This window comes from Pan troglodytes, chromosome Y, assembly GCF_028858775.2.
Source record: "Pan troglodytes isolate AG18354 chromosome Y, NHGRI_mPanTro3-v2.0_pri, whole genome shotgun sequence".
Classification (NCBI taxonomy): domain Eukaryota; kingdom Metazoa; phylum Chordata; class Mammalia; order Primates; family Hominidae; genus Pan; species Pan troglodytes.
The window spans coordinates 17,822,678-17,840,802 of NC_072422.2; the positions used below are offsets into that span (position 1 = coordinate 17,822,678).

At 39.9% G+C, this 18,125-nt stretch overlaps 1 long non-coding RNA gene and 2 pseudogenes across 1 annotated transcript; 2 read left to right on the forward strand and 1 right to left on the reverse strand.

Moving 5' to 3' along the window:
- Positions 1-609: 609 nt before the first annotated feature.
- LOC107971281 (keratin, type I cytoskeletal 18-like) lies at positions 610-1,130 on the forward strand (annotated as a pseudogene).
- Positions 1,131-4,908: 3,778 nt separating this feature from the next.
- LOC107972546 (C-terminal-binding protein 2-like) lies at positions 4,909-6,352 on the forward strand (annotated as a pseudogene).
- An 8,189-nt stretch (positions 6,353-14,541) lies between these two features.
- LOC134809410 (uncharacterized) lies at positions 14,542-17,877 on the reverse strand. Its single transcript, XR_010155017.1, has 2 exons — positions 16,897-17,877; positions 14,542-15,297 (listed from the first exon to the last, which is right to left on the reverse strand). It is a non-coding gene; the product is annotated as an uncharacterized LOC134809410 (long non-coding RNA).
- Between the last annotated feature and the right edge of the window lie 248 nt (positions 17,878-18,125).

Sequence of the window (18,125 nt, forward strand, 5' to 3'; positions counted from 1 at the left end):
ATTAAAACTAGAAATCAATAACAGAAGAAAATTCATAAAATTCACAAATACATGAAAATTAAACAATTTACTCTTCAACATGTTTTTGTTCAAGAGTTAGAAAATTTAGTATTTTGAACGTGTCTATAACACCCAAGGTGAGCTACAGATTTAATACAATCCCTATGAAATTCTTAAGATTATTTTTGACAGAAACAGAGAATGTGACTCCCCAAAGTATACGGAATTTCAGGGGACCACATAAAAAAGTTGGAAGCATTACAATTCCTGATTTCAAGACATGTTAGAAATCTACAGTAATCAAAATCGTTTGTTACTGGCATAAAGACAGAAAACTAGACTAATAAAAAAATCTTTGCCAATTCTGCAGACAGTGCCTGCATCATCCTGCAGACTGAAAATGATCATTTTGCTGCTGATGACTTTAAAGTGTGAGACAGAGCTGGCCATATGCCAGTTTGTGGAGAGCGACATTACTGATAACACCAGTATCACTCAGCCTCTGCTGGAGACAGAGATGGAGGCCCTCAAGGAAGAGCTGCTCCTCATGAAGAATCATGAGGAGGAAGTTAAAGGTTTATAATACCTGATTTCCAGCTCTTGGTTGACCATGGAGGTAGATGTCCCCAAGTCTCAGGACCTTGGCAAGATCATGGCAGGCATCCAGGCCCAATATGACGAGATGGCTGAGAACAACCGAGAGGAGCTGGACAAGTACTGGTGCCGGCAGACTGAGGAGAGCACCACAGTATTCACCGTGCTGTCCACTGAGATCGGAGCTGCCGAGAGGATGCTCAGGGAGCTGAGATGTACAGTCCAGTCCTTGGATATAGACCTGGACTCAATGAGATATCTGAAGGCCACCTTGGAGAACAGCCTGAGGGAGGTAGATGCAGATGGAGGAGCTCAACAGGATCCTGCTGCACCTGGAGTCAGAGCTGACCCAAACCCGGGAAGAGAGGCACCAGGCCCAAGAGCACGAGGACCTGTGGAACATCAAGGTCGAGCTGGAGGCTGAGATTGCCACCTACTGCCGCCTGCTAGAAGACGGGGAGAACTTCAATCTTGGCGATGCTCTGGACAGCAACAAATACCTGAAAAACATCCAAAAGAACACCCCTGCAGGATAATGGACGGCAAAGTGGTGTCTGAGACCAGTAACACCGACGTTTTGAGGTGCTGAGCCAGCAGAAGCAAGGTCCCTTTGGGGAGCAGGAGGCCAGTAAAAAGTTCAGAGGTCAAAAAAAATTACCTTCAAATCACAGAAGTGTTTCCTTCACACAAAAGTAATATAGAATCATTAATACATAGAAGTGGAAATTAAGACAATTTCCACAACTACGCACCCAGAGAGGATTAAAAAAGTAATTGACCACCAACTAATAAAACAAATACACAAGTCATAAATAAAGTATGAGTAAAGTTTATACAGGCAAATGAACAGAGAATTATGTTGGCAATAGACATATGGTTGATTCACATTTGACTTATTTTCTACACTCTTTGAAACTGTACACAGTTGAATATAGTCGTGCAAAATTATAATATATAGGCAGAATCTAAAAACACAAATGATGTAAGGCAGCCTATCCTAACAAGGAAATACAAGAATATATAATATTAGAAAATAAAATTAAATAAACATTAACCTGTGAAATACTGAATAAACAAAGCATACAACGGAAGAAGACTCTTTCTAGGTAACTAGCATGTTCAACCATAACTGGGCACCCAGAAAGATCAGATTTTGAATTATTAGCATATGGTTAGAGTAACAAAATTGCACAACAAATACATTATAATCTCCCATAAAGAGCATTTAGAAGAAAATTTTAATAGAGATTTCAATGATATTAGAGACACTTTTTATTATATTCTTAATATATTTATTACTCCTCTTTTTATACAAATGCAAAGGCTATAATTTATTTATTTATTTATTTATTTATTTATTTAATTTTTTGAGACGGAGTCTCGCTCTGTCACCCAGGCTGGAGTGTAGTGGCGAGACCTCGGCTCACTGCAACCTCCGCCTCCTGGGTTCACGCCATTCTCCTGCCTCAGCCTCCTGAGTAGCTGGGACTACAGGTGCCCACCACCACGCCTGGCAAGTTTTTGTGTATTTTTAGTAAAGATGGGGTTTCATCATGTTAGCCAGGAAGGTCTTGATCTTCTGACCTTGTGATCCACCTGTCTCGGCCTCCCAAAGTGCTGGGATTACAGGCTTGAGCCACCGCACCTGGCCGGCTATATTTTTTGTAGTTTTAGTAGAAACGGGATTTCACCATGTTGGCCAGGCTGGTGTTGAACTCCTGATCTTGTGATCCACCCATCTCGGCCTCTTAAAGTGCTGGGATTACAAGCATGAGACACAGCACTGGCCAATAATTTATTTTTATAAAAGCAAAGAAAAGCCTTACATTTTTACATATGGGAAAAACATGAATATTGTAAAATATGCTGTGGAACACTACAATATAATAAGCAATTAGAAATAAATTATACTATCATTCAGATAGATGTTGAGGAAAGTAAATGGAAACACTAATGATAAGTTTTTCTATGCAGTGAACTTAGACACAAACTAAAACTTTTCTTAATGTGATGTGCATACTATCTACTTCACTTTCTGTATAACACATAAATTCAAGTATGCTATTCTGAAACCCCCGAAGCTAAAATTACAGGCTAATTTGACATACACAAAAACAGGACAGGGAAAACGTACAGATCACAGTCCCACTAAGCTTCATATAAGATTAATTAATAAAATAACTCATTAAGAAATCATGTGACAATTAAGAATTTGTTCTATTCCTCGCAAGTTTCCAAGTTTTTCTATGGCATCAAGTTCTTTAAAATTTCTTTGAGGTGAGTAGATACAATAAACTATTCCACAGGTGAGACGTTTGGCATAGAGAGTTCACATTTCTAAGTTAGTTTCTACTAAGGGAAAGAAAACATTTTGACCTACATTACCAGAGATGAAAAAAAGAATAAAGTGAAATAGAAGATTCAACTTTATCATATGTGCTAAGGTGCTTTGGGCTCTGATAATTTTTTTTCCAATTTTTTTGCAGGATCACATTTGAAATCATAGGACTGAAAATTATGAAGAAGAAACCTTTGTCCTTGGACTTTCTGAAATATGTGAACCAAACCCCAATGCCTGCACTTTTACTCTCACAGACTTCTGACATGAGGCACAGATTTTTACAAAACAGCTTAACATGGAAGTCTCACAAAATGTGCAGATTTCCTCAGATCCCAAAAACAATGGAAAAGTACTCAGACCACAAGGCCTTCACAGGAATAACAGAAAGAAGAGGAGAACTTTGGCTGTCACTGTGAATGCCCTGGAATGCTAGAGGATGAACAGGAGAAGCCTTAGAAGACTGAAGAGCATAATAAGCAAGGGTAGGAAATTCCCATCTGTGGAGGCAAAAGAAGTAAATCTAGAATTTTCCAGAACCAATTTCTTTGAAGCAGAACTTCCAACACCACATTTTTAAGGTTTTCTCCTTGGCCTTTGCACCTCTCATCTTTGTTATTTGTTCATTCTTTCCTATTGGGGTGATGCCTATTATTCTCTCTTTTTACATTCCAAAGATATTTCCTTTACTGTAGAATGGGGCATCCAAGGGAGACTACAGCCATGAGTTCTTAGCTTCTGTTTCTGGTTGAGCCAGTAAGGTCCTTTCCTCATCCCCCTTTGCTGCTTATCACTAGAGACAGAACCTGAAAACCATTGCTGCAGGCTGCTAAAAACCTAACACAAAACAGAGCCATAACAAAAACAAAACAAGGCGGGTTGGAAAAGCTTGCTGTACAAGGCAACCAGGTCTGGCTTATATTCACCACATCCCTTCTTCTTTCCCAGAACAGCAATTGGGCTCAAGAGAAAACATCCAACTTTCAGTATCTCCCTCAGTATAGAATGAGAACAGTGGAACATATATTCAAAGGTTTGGCTTTTTGGGCTACCCCCATGACTAGATTCTGTCTCCCCCAACAGGGAATGCTAAAGGAAATGGCAGAGTTATGAGAATGACAACTTATGACTGCTGAGAAGAGAAGTTCCATGCTTATCACAGCCTCAGAGAAACAAACACTGCAATCAACTGCGGAAGCAAAGGACTACCGTGTCTGGAAAACAATGGGAAAAAATATCTTTACCTTAAAAATACACACACAAGCCCACAGGAGACACATTGAGGACCCTGTTAATGAAGCACCAGGATGTACAGCCTCGCTGATTGTTGTATTATCTTGTAGTAAGAAAGTTTGTACATACTACATTACACAGTTGTTTTATAAATTTCTGAATCTCATCAAAAGATTGCAGGATTACAGAAAAGGACGAAAACATGTCCCAAATGAAGAAATAAAATAAACCTACAAATATTGACCTTTAAAAATCTTTGTTGACTTTTAAAGGTCAAAATTTGTAGGTTTATTCTTTGTTGTTTTTGTTGTATTCGCATTATATAATTTCAAAAATCAAAATAATTATCAAAGCTCCTTAATGACATGGACACTCCTCCGGTCCACAGGGCCCCCGCAAGGGAGGAGACTCGACACCATGCAGGACACCCGGGTGGACCCCCAACCCACGCCCAAGTCTCAGAGCAGGAGCAGGCACCTGGCTGCACCAGGACGAAGCCGCCTCCACCCCCAGCGGTCGCGGACTCCAGGAGCTCCAGACCTAGGGTCGTGGTGAGATTTTTTGATTGACTGCGCGATGGTGGCTGAGTTGCAAGCAAATGGGTTTCATCACCTTAAATGGTTTTGAACCAATGAAGCTATATTCCCTTAAAAAGACGGACAGCCCATCGTGTGAACTATAGAGTTTGTGAACAAATTTATATTGGGTTCATAGTGGCATCATGCATACAGACTCCTGCGAGTTCCCCTAAGTTCTTAGAGGACTGCTTTGCCTTTTCAGCTGAGAGTTGCAAAGTTCCGTAAAGAATGGCCCTTGTGGATAAGCGCTAAGTCAAGAGACAGCGATTGGACAGAATTTGTGAAGGAATTCGCCGCCAGATCATGAAAGACCCCCTGAGCCCCCGCTCACTGGCCGCGTTCCTGGTCGGCCGTGACTGCACTGTGTACATGCCCATCCTGAAGGACCTGGCCACCGTGGCCTTCTGTGATGCAGTCCACGCAGGAGATCCACGAGAAGGTTCTAAACGGAGCCGTGGGCTCCATGATGTACCACGCCATCACCTCACCAGGGAGGATCTGGCAAATTTCAAGGCCTTGAGAGTGATCGTGGGGGTGGGCAGTGGCTATGACAACGTGGACATCAAGGCTGCCAGCGAGCTTGGAATTGTTGTGTGAAACATCCCGTCCGCAGCCGTGGAAGAGACAGCAAATTCCACCAACTGCCACATCCTCAACATGTACCGGAGGAACACATGGCTGTACCAGGCACTGTGGGAAGGCAAGCGGGTTCAGAGAACGGAGCAGATCTGCGAGGTGGCCTCGGGAGTGACCCCCATTCGTGGGAAGACGCTGGGCCTCATCGGCTAGGGTCGCACGCAGCAGGCTTTCGCAGTTCCAGCCACAGCCTTTGGATTCAGCGTCATATTTTATTACCCCTACTTGCAGGATGGGATCGAGCAGTCCCTGGGCATGCAGAGGGTCTACACCCTGCAGGATTTGCTGTAGCAGGGCGACTGCATCTCCTTGCACTGCAGTCTCCACGAACTTAAGCACCACCTTATCCATGACTTACCATAAAGCAGATGAGGCAGGGAGCATTCCTTGTGAATGCAGCCCGTAGTGGCCTGGTGGACGAGAAAGCCTTAGCACAGGCCCTCAAGGAGGGCAGGATACGAGGGGCAATCCTCGACGTGAATGAGTCGCAGCCCTTTAGCTTTGCTCAGGGTCCGTTGAAAGATGGCCCCAATCTCATCTGCACTCCTCACACTGCCTGCTACAGCCAGCAGGTGTCACTGGAGATGAGGGAGACAGCTGCCACGGAGATCTGCGGAGCCATCACAGGCCGCATCCCAGGAAGCTTAAGAAACTGTGTGAACAAGGAATTTTTTGTCATATCTGTGCTTTGGTGGGAAATAGACCAGCAAGCAATTCATCCACGCATCGTGGGGTTGGCTCCAGGAGGACTTCCCGCATCCATGGAAGGGATCTTCTCTGGAGGCATCCCGGTGACTCACAAACTCCCCACAGTGGCACATCCTTCCCAAGCGCCCTCTCCCAACCAGCCGTCAAACACGGGGACAATCGAGAGTACGCCAAGGAGAAATAACAGACAATGCCGGAAGGTAATCATTCAGATACACTTGGGAACAAGAGACAGTGAAAAATAGATAAACTAAGAGAAAAAGAATCTGACGCTCTTTTTAGCTGATTCTGGACATAGGCTCATTGGTATTGCAGTGCTAAAACTACAAGAGCTAGAAAACTGAAGATGTCGTCTGCTTACGGAAGCTCTGAAAGACTAGAGTGTGATTTATTAACGACCAACTTCCGTTATTGTGTGTTGTTTTTCATCTGTGCGTCAAATCACAAAGAATAAATAGAACTTTTTCCTTTATCAGTCCCTTGGGCACAGCAGGTCCGGAACACCCTGCTCAGAATGTTGCATCAAGACTTCAAACATCAAAATAAAAACCATGAGGAGGAAATCCCCATCTTGTGACTTGAGTCCCTTCAGTCTACAGGGACTGTTTACCGCTTTTTGCTAATAGGAAGATCACATTACTAGAAAATGTGGAGTAAACTATGTGCCTGTGTTAGTCATCCGCACCCATAGGATTGAAGACAGTACCGGCCCCTGTACAGAGAAGCATCTCTCATATCTGAACTGCATACTGAGCGGGCAAGTCGGTTGCAAGTTCAGTAAAAGCCTCCGATAATGCAAAAAAAAAAAAAAAAAAAAAAAAAAAAAAAAAAAAAAAAAGTATTAAGTTTCACAAGCTGTTTGTAATGAAGTATATTTTCTCAGTTTCAGATCCTCTGCTATTTTATTGAGTGGAAAGGGTTCAAGGTTTCTTGAACCCTTGCACTAAAAGGGTTCAAGAAAAATAATATTGCATTTTCTTATGTCACAGGAAACACTTTTAATGGTAACTTGTCAGATGCTCTATGAACAAACCCACTTTTTAAGACATTGATAAAGTCTTCTTTTCTTCACGTTGTGTTTTATACAAGAACACTTCAGATGTATTGGATGTGACTGATTTTAACAAATTCTATTAGATTTGCCTCAATTAGTTACATGTTCTGTTCATAGTCTTTTGTGAATCATTGTCTTTTTGTTTAAAAAGATGGCCTATTTTGATGCTTTGATTAGGTACATTTACGTTTTTGTAAGAAAAGAAAATTTTTTTAAATTGTCCCAAACAGAAAAATAATGGCTATCAGAAGTACGTTTTGTTGTAGTGTAGTACGAGTTACCATTACTGTAGTTGTTTATTGTAAAGATGGACATTTAGCATTCAGTGCAGTTTTCAATAAAATGTAATTAGAAAAAAACTGTTTAATGAACAAAAACAGAACACAGATAACAAAAGAATATTAGAAGAAGTGATACATAAAGAAAATGAGATAACAATAAAAAGATTTTTAAAAACCTACAACAATTGTGAATCTGAAGAACATAATAACTATATTAAAAATTTAATCAACACTCACAAAAGCAGACTAATAAAGGAGAAAAAATTACACAATTAATGACATTGTAGTTATAAATATTGAGCGATAAAAACAAATTTTTTAAACAGAATGGAGAAAAAAGTATAGGACGTACTGCACACCATCAAGTGGACTATTATATTTATAAATATAAATATTTACATTTTTTTGTTATCTTACAAAAACAATACAGGAGAAAAGTAATAAAGCGGTTATTTTTAAAAAGTAGCTGAGAAATCCCCAGATGACAAGGTAATTAAACAAGAAGAAATACTTCCAAACAAAAACCTTCAACTGGAATAATATCACTTCAGAAATAAAAAAACTAAACCTTTCCAAAATAAATAAAAGTTGAGTCTGTTACTAACCACTGGAACAGTCCTAAAGGAAACGTTAAAGAAACTCTATCACGTCAAAAAATGAAATGATGCTGCACAGCATCATAAAAGCACATGAAAATAGAAAGTGCTATATTAAAGGTAAATATATAAACAGGTAAAGAAATCTCTACTGTCATAATGATGGTGCACAAAATTTTCAAAATATTGCCATGGACTTTAAAAAATGCAGCAAAAATCTGCATAAATGTGTGTTCATAGAGAATAAGAAAAGATAATATGTGATATTAATAAAACAGTGGGGATGTGAAGAGGTACAACTTTGCATTCAGTTGAAATATAGTTGTTATATACTGTCATAACTTTAAGATGATTTATGAAGTCTTTATTTCTCAAGATGATTACCAAAAAAACCTGTAGAATGTACGCAAAGGCAAATGAGAAAGAAATTCAATCATGTCGCTACAAAATCAACAAACAAAAATAAAGAAGTAAGAGAAAAAATGATAAATAACACATCTACAAGAAACACAGAAGACAATTACAAATAATAAAGTAACTTCATTAACTGCAGTAATTACTTCAAATATAAAAAGCTAAATACCTTAAAGAAAGTTAATAAATAATTTAATGTATTAAGAACAAAGAAGATCCAGCAATGTGCTCTCTACAAGAGTCACTTCAGCTCTAAGAACTCAAATAAGTTGAAAGTAACAGTATAAAGAAAATGTACTTTATGCAATGAGTAGCTACAATTGGAGGGCCATGGTCATAATTATATTAAACAAAATATATTTTAAATCAAAAATGTGAACAAGAGACAGATTGGTGTTATGTTTTTGTTTTTGTTTTTGGAGACAGAGTCTCATTCTGTCACCAGGCATGAGTGCAGTGGCACTATCTCGGCTCACTGCAACCTCCGCCTCCCCGGTTCAATCGATTCTCCTGCCTCAGCTTCCTGAGTAGCTGGGACTACAGGCATGCGCCACCACACTCAGCTAATTTTTGTACTTCTTAGTAGAGATGGGGTTTCACCTTGTTGGCCAGGATGGTCTCGATCTCTGGACCTCATGATTCACCCGCCTTGGCTTCCCAAAGTGCTGGGACTGCAGGCGTGAGCCATTGCACCCGCCCGGCCAAGACAGATTGGTATTATGTAGTGGTGAGATGGATTAACTTTCAAGGAATCTATAACAATAATTTATAAATCATATATGTATATAATTTGAAAAATCTGCAAAAATATACCAATGAGATTTTGACAAAAATTACATTAAATTTTTATATTACTATAAATAGCATTGACATCTTTCTGTTTTTTTTTTTTTTTTTTTAGAGACAGAGTTTCTTTCTCCCAGGCTGGAGGGCAGTGGCACGATCTCGCGATAGGCTCAGTTCAACCTCCTCCTCCCAGGTTCAATTGATTCTTGTCTTTCAAATATGTAAAAGAAATATTGACAGAAGTCAAGCAAGAAATACATAGCAACACAACAATGGTGGACTTCAAGACTACACTTTCAATAACGACTAGAATAGTCAGATATAATATCAGTAAGAAAGCCAAACCTGAACACTATAGACCCAACCAGCATTTACAGAACTCTCCAATTGAAAGGAGCAAAATCTGCGATATTCTAAGTCACACAGGGTACATTCTGTTAGGATACATGTCTTATTAAATTTAAGAAAACTGAAGTCATACAAAGTAAATGAAACTAGAATTCAAAAGCAAGAAAATGTGGCAAATACGTAAATAAGAGGAAATTAAGCAAAACCTTTCTATAGTCTTGCTGAAGTGTCAGGTGATTTAATATTGTTCAGATGTCAGGGCCGGCACGTGGCTCATGCCTGTAATCTCAGGACTTTGGGAGGCCAAAGTGGGTGGATCACTTGAGAGCAGAAGTTTGAGACTAGCCTGGTGAATATGGCAAAACCCTATCTCTACTAAAAATACAAAAGTTAGCGAGATGTGATGGTGCATGACTGTAATCCCAGCTACTCTGGTGGCTGAGACTGGAGAATTGCTTGAACCTGGGAAGCAGAGCCTGCAGTGAGCGCATCTCACACCCCTGCCCTTCAGCCTGAGTGACTCACTAAAACACCATCTCCAAAAAAAAAAAAAAAAAAAAAAAATTGTTGTCAGTACTACTCATGATGATATAAAAATGTAATGTAATTTTTGTCAAAATCCCAATGGTATTTTTTTTGCAGAATTTTTGTGTATAATTATAAAGGTTGCTTAGGAAATGTGACTAGCCAAACACCCTTTAAAAAGAACAAAGAGTTATTAAATTTTCTGATTTAAAATCATAATACAAAGCTACGAAAATAAAAACAATATAGTATTGCCACAAAAACAGATACATAGATGATGAAACAGAATAGAGATCCCAGAAATAAACCCTTGCATATGTGATAAAATACTCTTCCATAAGCTTTCCATGATCACACAATAGAAAAACAAGAATCTCTTTAACAAAGAATTTTCCAAATTGAATATTTACAGAGAAAAAAATAAAGTTGGATGCTTCCTTTGTATCACATAAAAAAAGAAAAGTTTTTTTTTAATGGATTCAATACTTAAACATAAACACTAATAAAATTCTTAGGAGTAAACATAGGGGAAAAGTTTATGACATAAGTCTTAAAACTCTTCCCTTAAGTTTGACATCAAATTCATATGCAACAAGGAAAAGAACAACGACAAAAAAAGGGACTACATTAAGCTTCAACTATTCTACACATCAAATAAAACATTTAGCGGCATACAAATGTCACCTAATAAGTGGGTGAAAGCTAGGCATGGTGGCTCATGCCTATAATTCTAGAACTTTAGGAGGCCAAGGTAGAACAATCACTTGAGGCCAAAGTTTGAGACTAGCCATGAAAACATAGGAAAACCCTGCCTTGTATAGGGTTATATAAGTGCATACATACATACACACATACATGTAACAAAAAAAAAGTAAAAATATTTTCTAATCACATATTTGGTAGGTGTTAATTTTCAAAATATATAAATTCCTAAAACTCAACAACAAAAAAAGTTAGTAACTTGATTTAGAATGGCAAATGTTTGAAATGACTTTCTCCAAAGAAGATATAGAAATGACTAGGCATTTAAAAGGATACTCGACATCTCTCTTCTAGAAAAATGCAAAGCAGAGTCACAATAATCTACCACCTCAAACCTATTTTTAAAATAGTATGAAAGCTCTTCAAAAAATTTAAAATAAGATCATTATACAATCCAGCAAACCCCATTCTGGCTATGTATTTAAAATATACAACACATGATCCAGAAGAGATATTTGCACACCCAAATTTATTGCAGCATTACTAACACAAGCCAAAAGGCAGAATAACCCAGATGTCCCTTGACCAATGAACAGATTAATAACAAGTGACACATACATAAAGTAGAATATTATTCAGTCTTTAAAAAGTCACATTATATGATAATTATTGAGAACATCATGTTAACTGAAATAAGCCAGGAACAAAGTGACAGTCTATGATTCCATTAATAATCAGGTATCTTAAGTAGACAAACTCATAGGAAAAAAAGTTAGAATGGTGTTTCTTAAGGGCTGAAGAGATGGTAAAATGGGCAGTTGTCTTAAAAGGAATTTAATTTTAGTTTCGCAAGACATAGAAATTCTACAGATCTTTTGCATAACTATGTGAATGTACTTAACACTAACGAAATACACACTTAAAAAGAATTAAGATGGTAAATTTTACATTATGTGTTTTTACCACAATCACGATTTTTAAAAGAAAAAATATGGACTTATAAAGCTTTCCAAAAATTAAATTTTGTTCACAAAAGATTTTCTCCACACAAAGGAAGTATAGATTTATAATTAAACACCTTGTGAAATTAAGACTATTTCAATGACTATTCATCCACACAAGATAAAACAACCACTGAAAATCAGCCGAAAAATATGGAAGATAAGCCATGAGCAAAGTTAGGGACATATTTATAGAGACAAGCACACACATATATAATTTAATTTTGAAAACGTATGACCGATTTATATTTTAATTAAACCCAACATTAGTTGCCTGAGTGAAATTTGGTTTTCAATTTGGGCAAATGAAAACGTTTCTGGGGTTAAATGGATTATTTCTTCTCCGTTTCTTGATATGGACCTGTGCTGGGGATTGGTCAGCTGTTCAAGTGAAATGCACTCAGTTTTGGTTCTGTGCCAGGATTAAACCTACGATATTTCACATTTCATATATAAACCCCAATGAAGTGTTTCTAGGAGATGGCTACCCCATAATCTATGTTTTGCCAAATGTTTACTATGAGTTTCACCACCATCCTCTTGAACGTGGTATTGTAACTAAAACCTTTCAGGAAATTCTACTTAAAACTAAAATCATGTATATCTCAAGAAACTCCTTTCTGATTTGAAATGCCTCTGTCATGTATTGTCTGCAATCAGCATCCTCTTTCAAAGAAAGTAGAAAGGACACATGAGGAAACTGATAGTGTTAGTGCATGGGAGACAGAGGTGAGGATACCCATGGCGGATGAAAACATGGAAGTTATTTCTACAGCACGATCTTGTAAGTGTCTGACTGCGATGCTCCCTTGTATATCAAATGATGTACCTTTATTGCAAGAGAAGAAACTGCGCTGTTTACCTTGACATTAAGAGGCAATTTTGAATCTCTGTCGTGATTGCCTAGGACTGAGGATTTAATGTGTTATTTTGTGGAAATCTTAGAAGCAGTAATGGGATTTAATGATCTTAACTATCATCCATCTGAAAAATCTAACGCAATTTTAAATAAAATGGCCTGCTGCTTCCACTGTTCCCTTTTTAAACCAGGAGCTGCCACTGCTTTTAACATTATGAAGGTGAATCTATGAACAGTTTGTACTATTAAAAAAAAAATCCACATTGACTTGAAGTGTACAGGCAGAGTTGGAAATTATAGCATCCAAAATTATAATACATACGTAAAACGCAAAATGAAATCAACTGCTTCCCTGGAACCTATTCTAAATAATTGAGACAGTAATATGGAATTGTAAAGAAAAGTAAGAAACATACTTACTCATAAAATCTTGCAGGCAGTTTTTTTTCTTTTTTTGAGACAGAGTCTCGCTCTGTCACCCAGGCTGAAGTGCAGTGGCGAGATGTCAGCTCATTTCAACCTCCGCCTCCTGAGTTCAAACCATTCTCCTGCCTCAGCCTTCACTGAGATTGCAAGCACCTGCTACTAGACCCAGCTATCTTGCATATAAACTTGATATATCATTTATAAAAATATTTCTTAGATAACTAAAATATTCTACTGTGACTGTGCATTCATGAAGTTCCGGTATCTTGAATCATTGGCATGTAGTGTATGACAGTAAAATTTTACAGAAAATACACTATAACCGTTAATAAAAGGCTCTAATAAGAGAACTTTAATGCATAAGAATTGAAAAGACACCATAAATAATTTCCATTATGTTTTTAATACACTGATGCTATTCTTACATAAAGTAAAAAGGCTGGGTAAGTTGTGGTGGCTCACACCTGTAATTCCAGCACTTTGGGAGGCCGAGGTAGCAGACTGCTTAAGCACAAGAGTTCACAACATGCCTGGGCAGCATAGGGAGACCCTGTCTCTACAAATAATAATAAACAGCCAAGTGTGCTAATACACATTTGTGGTCCCAGCTGCTCAGGAGGCTGAGGCAGGAGAATTGCCTGAGCCTGAGTGGTCAAGGCTAGAGTGAGCTGTGATTGTGCATTGCATTCCAGCCCAGGTGACACAGTGAGACCCTGCTTAAAGAAAAAAAAAAAAAACAAACAAAAAAAACAACTACAAATTAACCAGGAGTAGTGGCATGCACCTGTACTCCCAGCTACTTCAGAAGCTGAAGTTAGAAAATCATTTGAGCCTGAGAGTTTGAGTCTGCAGTGAGCCATAATTGAGCTACTGAACTCCAGTCTGGGTGACAGAACAAGGCCTTTTCATAGATAGATAGATAGATAGATAGATAGATAGATAGATAGATAGATAGAATACACCTGGAGAAAGAGTAAATTTTAAAAAATATAGTGTAATTTTTAAAATAAACTTTATGTGTATCACTTAGAAATTTATATAACAGGCCAGGCGTGGTGGCTCATGCCTGTAATCCCAGCACTCTGGGAAGACGAAGCGGGCAGATCAATGGGCCAGATATCGAGACCAAGACCATCCTGGCTAACACGGTGGAACCCTGTCTCTACTAAAAATACAAAAAATAAGCCGGGTGTGGTGGCGGGCACCTCTAGTCTCAGCTACTCGGGAGGCTGAGGCAGGAGAATGACATGAAACCGGGAGGCAGAGCTTGCAGTGAGCTGAGATCGTGCCACACCACTCCAGCCTGGGTGACAGAGTGAGACTCTGTCTCAAAAAAAAAAAAAAAAAGAAATTTATACAACTTAGTCAGAAGAATAAAAAACAACCTCTTAACAGTTTTTTCAAATTAAAAAAAAAATGAGTTTGAAGAGAAGGGAATAAAGGGGACTTTCAGTTTATTATGTTTTTATTTTTTGGGTCAGGGTCTCACTTTGTTGCCCACATGGAAGCACAGTGGTGTGATTACAGCTCACTGCAAACTTGGCCTCCCAGGCTCAAACAATCCTCCCACCTCAGCCTCCCTAGTAGCTGGGAATACAGGTGTACATCACCACAACTGGTTACTTTTTGTATTTTTGTAGAGAGAGGGTTTTACCATGTCGCCCACACTAGAGTTGAGCTTCTGGGTTCAAACATTTCACCTGCCTTGGGCTCCCAAAGTGCTGGGATTGAGCCACTATGCCAACCAAGTTTTTTGTTTTGTTTTGTTTTTGAGATGGAGTCTTACTCTGTTGCCCAGGCTAGAGTGCAGTGGCATGATCCTGGCTCACTGCACCATTCGCCTCCTGGGTTCAAGTGATTCTCCTGCCTCAGCCTCGTGGGTAGTTGGGATTACAGGCACCCGCCACCGAGACCAGCTAATTTTTGTATTTTTTAGTAGAGACGGGGTTCCACCATGTCAGCTAGGCTGGTCTCAAATTCCTGACCTCATGATCCACCCACCTCGGCCTCACAAAGTGCTGAGATTATAGGCATGAGTCACTGCTCCTGGCCACCAGCCAAGACTTTTGCTTTATAAAGATATTTATGATGTGTTCTTTTCTTTTTACAGTATGTATTGCATTTATAATTGGAGATACAAAAAAAGGCGACTGTTAGTGTTTGACAGCAAGGCAGTAGTATTATCTTCATCAATATTTGCAACTTCATTCACAGGAACCTGTAAGAGAAAGCCCAGACAAAACTTTAAGGCAAAGAAATTACACTTGTAAAAAGTGAGAGGACTATTTTTTTTATAATAACCAATATTCCAGGTGAGGACTGTTCAGGATCTACCACTGCTCCATCTCACTTGATAACTCTCACACCTGCCAGGGTAAGAAGAAGCAGAGAGAAGGACAAATTCCAGTGAGTTTTCTCTCCCACTGAGGACCTGTTTGTCAAGTTTCCTACCATCAAGTAAAAGATGTACTAAAAATAAAACATGTACCCTTGCAGATGCTAGCAGAGAGGCACAAAATAGAAAAGGAGGTAAGCCCACACACTGTGGAGGCAGAGATCCAACTTAAGATTCAAAATGCACCAGAAAGTTGTGTAAAGTTAATTAAATTACACAAAATCTTGGAACATTAGTTTCCTCACCTGTAAAATGGGGATCATGTGCCTACTTCATAAGTTGTTTTGACAGTTAAATTCACAAAGATATTTAATAAAGCCTGCTATGGCAAGTGTTCACATTAACAAAGTAGTATCAAACTTCAAAATATGGGAAAGGTATTTTGAATAATGTCAACGAGGCCAAGGACAACATGCCCAGCTTCATAATGAATCCCAGCCACATTACACTGAGGAGATCTACAGGTAACTATACTTCTTCAACAAATTCCATTAGAGAGGAAGAGCGTGGAGTCTGACAACATGACACAAATGTGACCAGTGTACAGTGACTTAGGTAGTGGGGGGTGGAATCCGACATATTCTCCGAATTGCAGCTACACAGTGAGTTCCCAGGAAACAAATGGAATGGAAAAGGCAACACAAAAGATACTACCATAAAGGGGGTGAGCATAGCAGGTTCACAACCATAGATCTAAGCAGGAGACTCAAATCACAAGGAGGACCGAGATCTGTGAACAGCAGCTTGTGGTGGCATCAGGTTCAACTTTCTGAGACCACCGCTGTGGGCAGTGTCTTTGCAGGCACATACTCAGCAGCAGTGCATCTGAACACAGATCTCAAGGCTCTTCTCTTCATTAATTATTAAGGTGACAGATGACGGATACGCTCATGTTACAACATCCCCACGCTGTGGACCAGTGAATTCAGAAACCCCCACATAAATACACAGTGAAGAGTAGAATGACAATACTGCAGGACAGGTTAGGAATGCAGGCATTCGACCCCATAGAGTCTATTTTAAATAAGAGAAGGGCCCTAGTATTGTGCTGTGGTCTCCCTATATATAGTTCTTTATTTTTCCAATTTCATAAAGGCCATACAGTTTTTCTTCCTTTCTTTACAAATGTGCTGATGAACCCATGTGTAATTAATCCTAAAGCGGTTAATTCCTCATAAAGTACAGTAACATGATTCAATTGCTATGATGAGGTTTTTCAGGTTTTTTAAATAGTGTCCCATACTCACTAATCACAAGTGAAAATTATAAGAACATGTAATTTGAACAAAGTATCTTTTCACATAGGGTAATACACAGGTTTGTACAGATTAGATGCATCATGAAAGTTGGTAACATCTGGGAACAAAAGGAACCATCCTGAGGACATAAGGAACTTAGGGACGTCAATTATGAAGAGGTTACCTGCAAGTGGAACTTCTGGGTTTTCATTGTCTAGACAGAAAAATTTAACGGATAAGCCCCAGCATATTAAGGTACATCCCCAACGGCTGTGGGTGATCAACTTTCCATCCAAAGCAGAGATGTAAAACATGAACGACTTCCAATGCTGCCCAAGTGCTCTGCACCTTGAAAGGCATCCCCTCAAAGCTGCAGCACCACCTGTTCCTGAGGGATCAGGTCACCAACTGTGTTTTTGAGACACTCGTCAGTCAGGACTCAGTTGAGGTGAGGCTGGTGATTTCAACTGTAAAACATCTAAACCATCATCTTTAGGTAGATTATTATGCCTGGAAATTGTGGTTTTCTCCTCTGCTGTTAGCAGATCCTGGGTAACCCAATAAATACTCTCTCTCACGCGTCAACTTCTATATCACAGGAAAGGGGCTGTAGAGGGTGACATTTTCGCGAAGGAGCCACAGCCTGCATCACCCCTTGAAAGCTCTGAAGTTGCGCACGGGTGGGCCACGCAGCAGATGGATGTCTCAGTTCCCATAGAGTTTAGCACAGCAGGCGGCTCCCTGGGCTGGAAGAGGTGCGATGCTCTGGAAACCCCCCGCGGGTGTGTATGTGAGAGGACACCGAGATGTTCAGCGGGCTGTTCAGTGAGGACCAGACCCCTCCGATTTGAGCAAGGGAGGTGCACTTCGCAGCGTCACACCGTCCTCATCGCCCAGCCAGACCTGCCCCTCAAGTCCTTCTCCGGACTCCCTTGGCGAGGGGGTGGCACCGCTTAGGAAAGGCGGAGGCCCACACCGCCCTGTCCCTTCCTCCAGGGCTGCGCACCACGGGGGAGGACAGACAGCGCATGCTGGGATTGTAGTTCTCAGGTCGGCGACCAATGGGCTGCAAACCGTTAAGACACCATAACTCCCAGCACTCCTAGCTAGGGACGCGCCTCCCTATCCTTCGCTGCCATACTACACACCACCCCCAAACCCAGCGCATGCTGGGATTGTAGTCCGTTGGCCTCGCAACCAATGGGCCGGAAATACTTAAAGTACTATGACTCCCAGGATGCCTTGCGAGGTACCTGTCGTCCCGATCCTTCCTCTAGGGCTGCGCACCGCCCCCAAGCCCAACGCATGCTGGGATTGTAGTCAGGTAGGCCTGAGACCAACGGACTGTAAACTGTTAAGAGACCATAACTCCCAGCACGCCTGGCTAAGGACGCACCTCCCTATCCTTCCCTC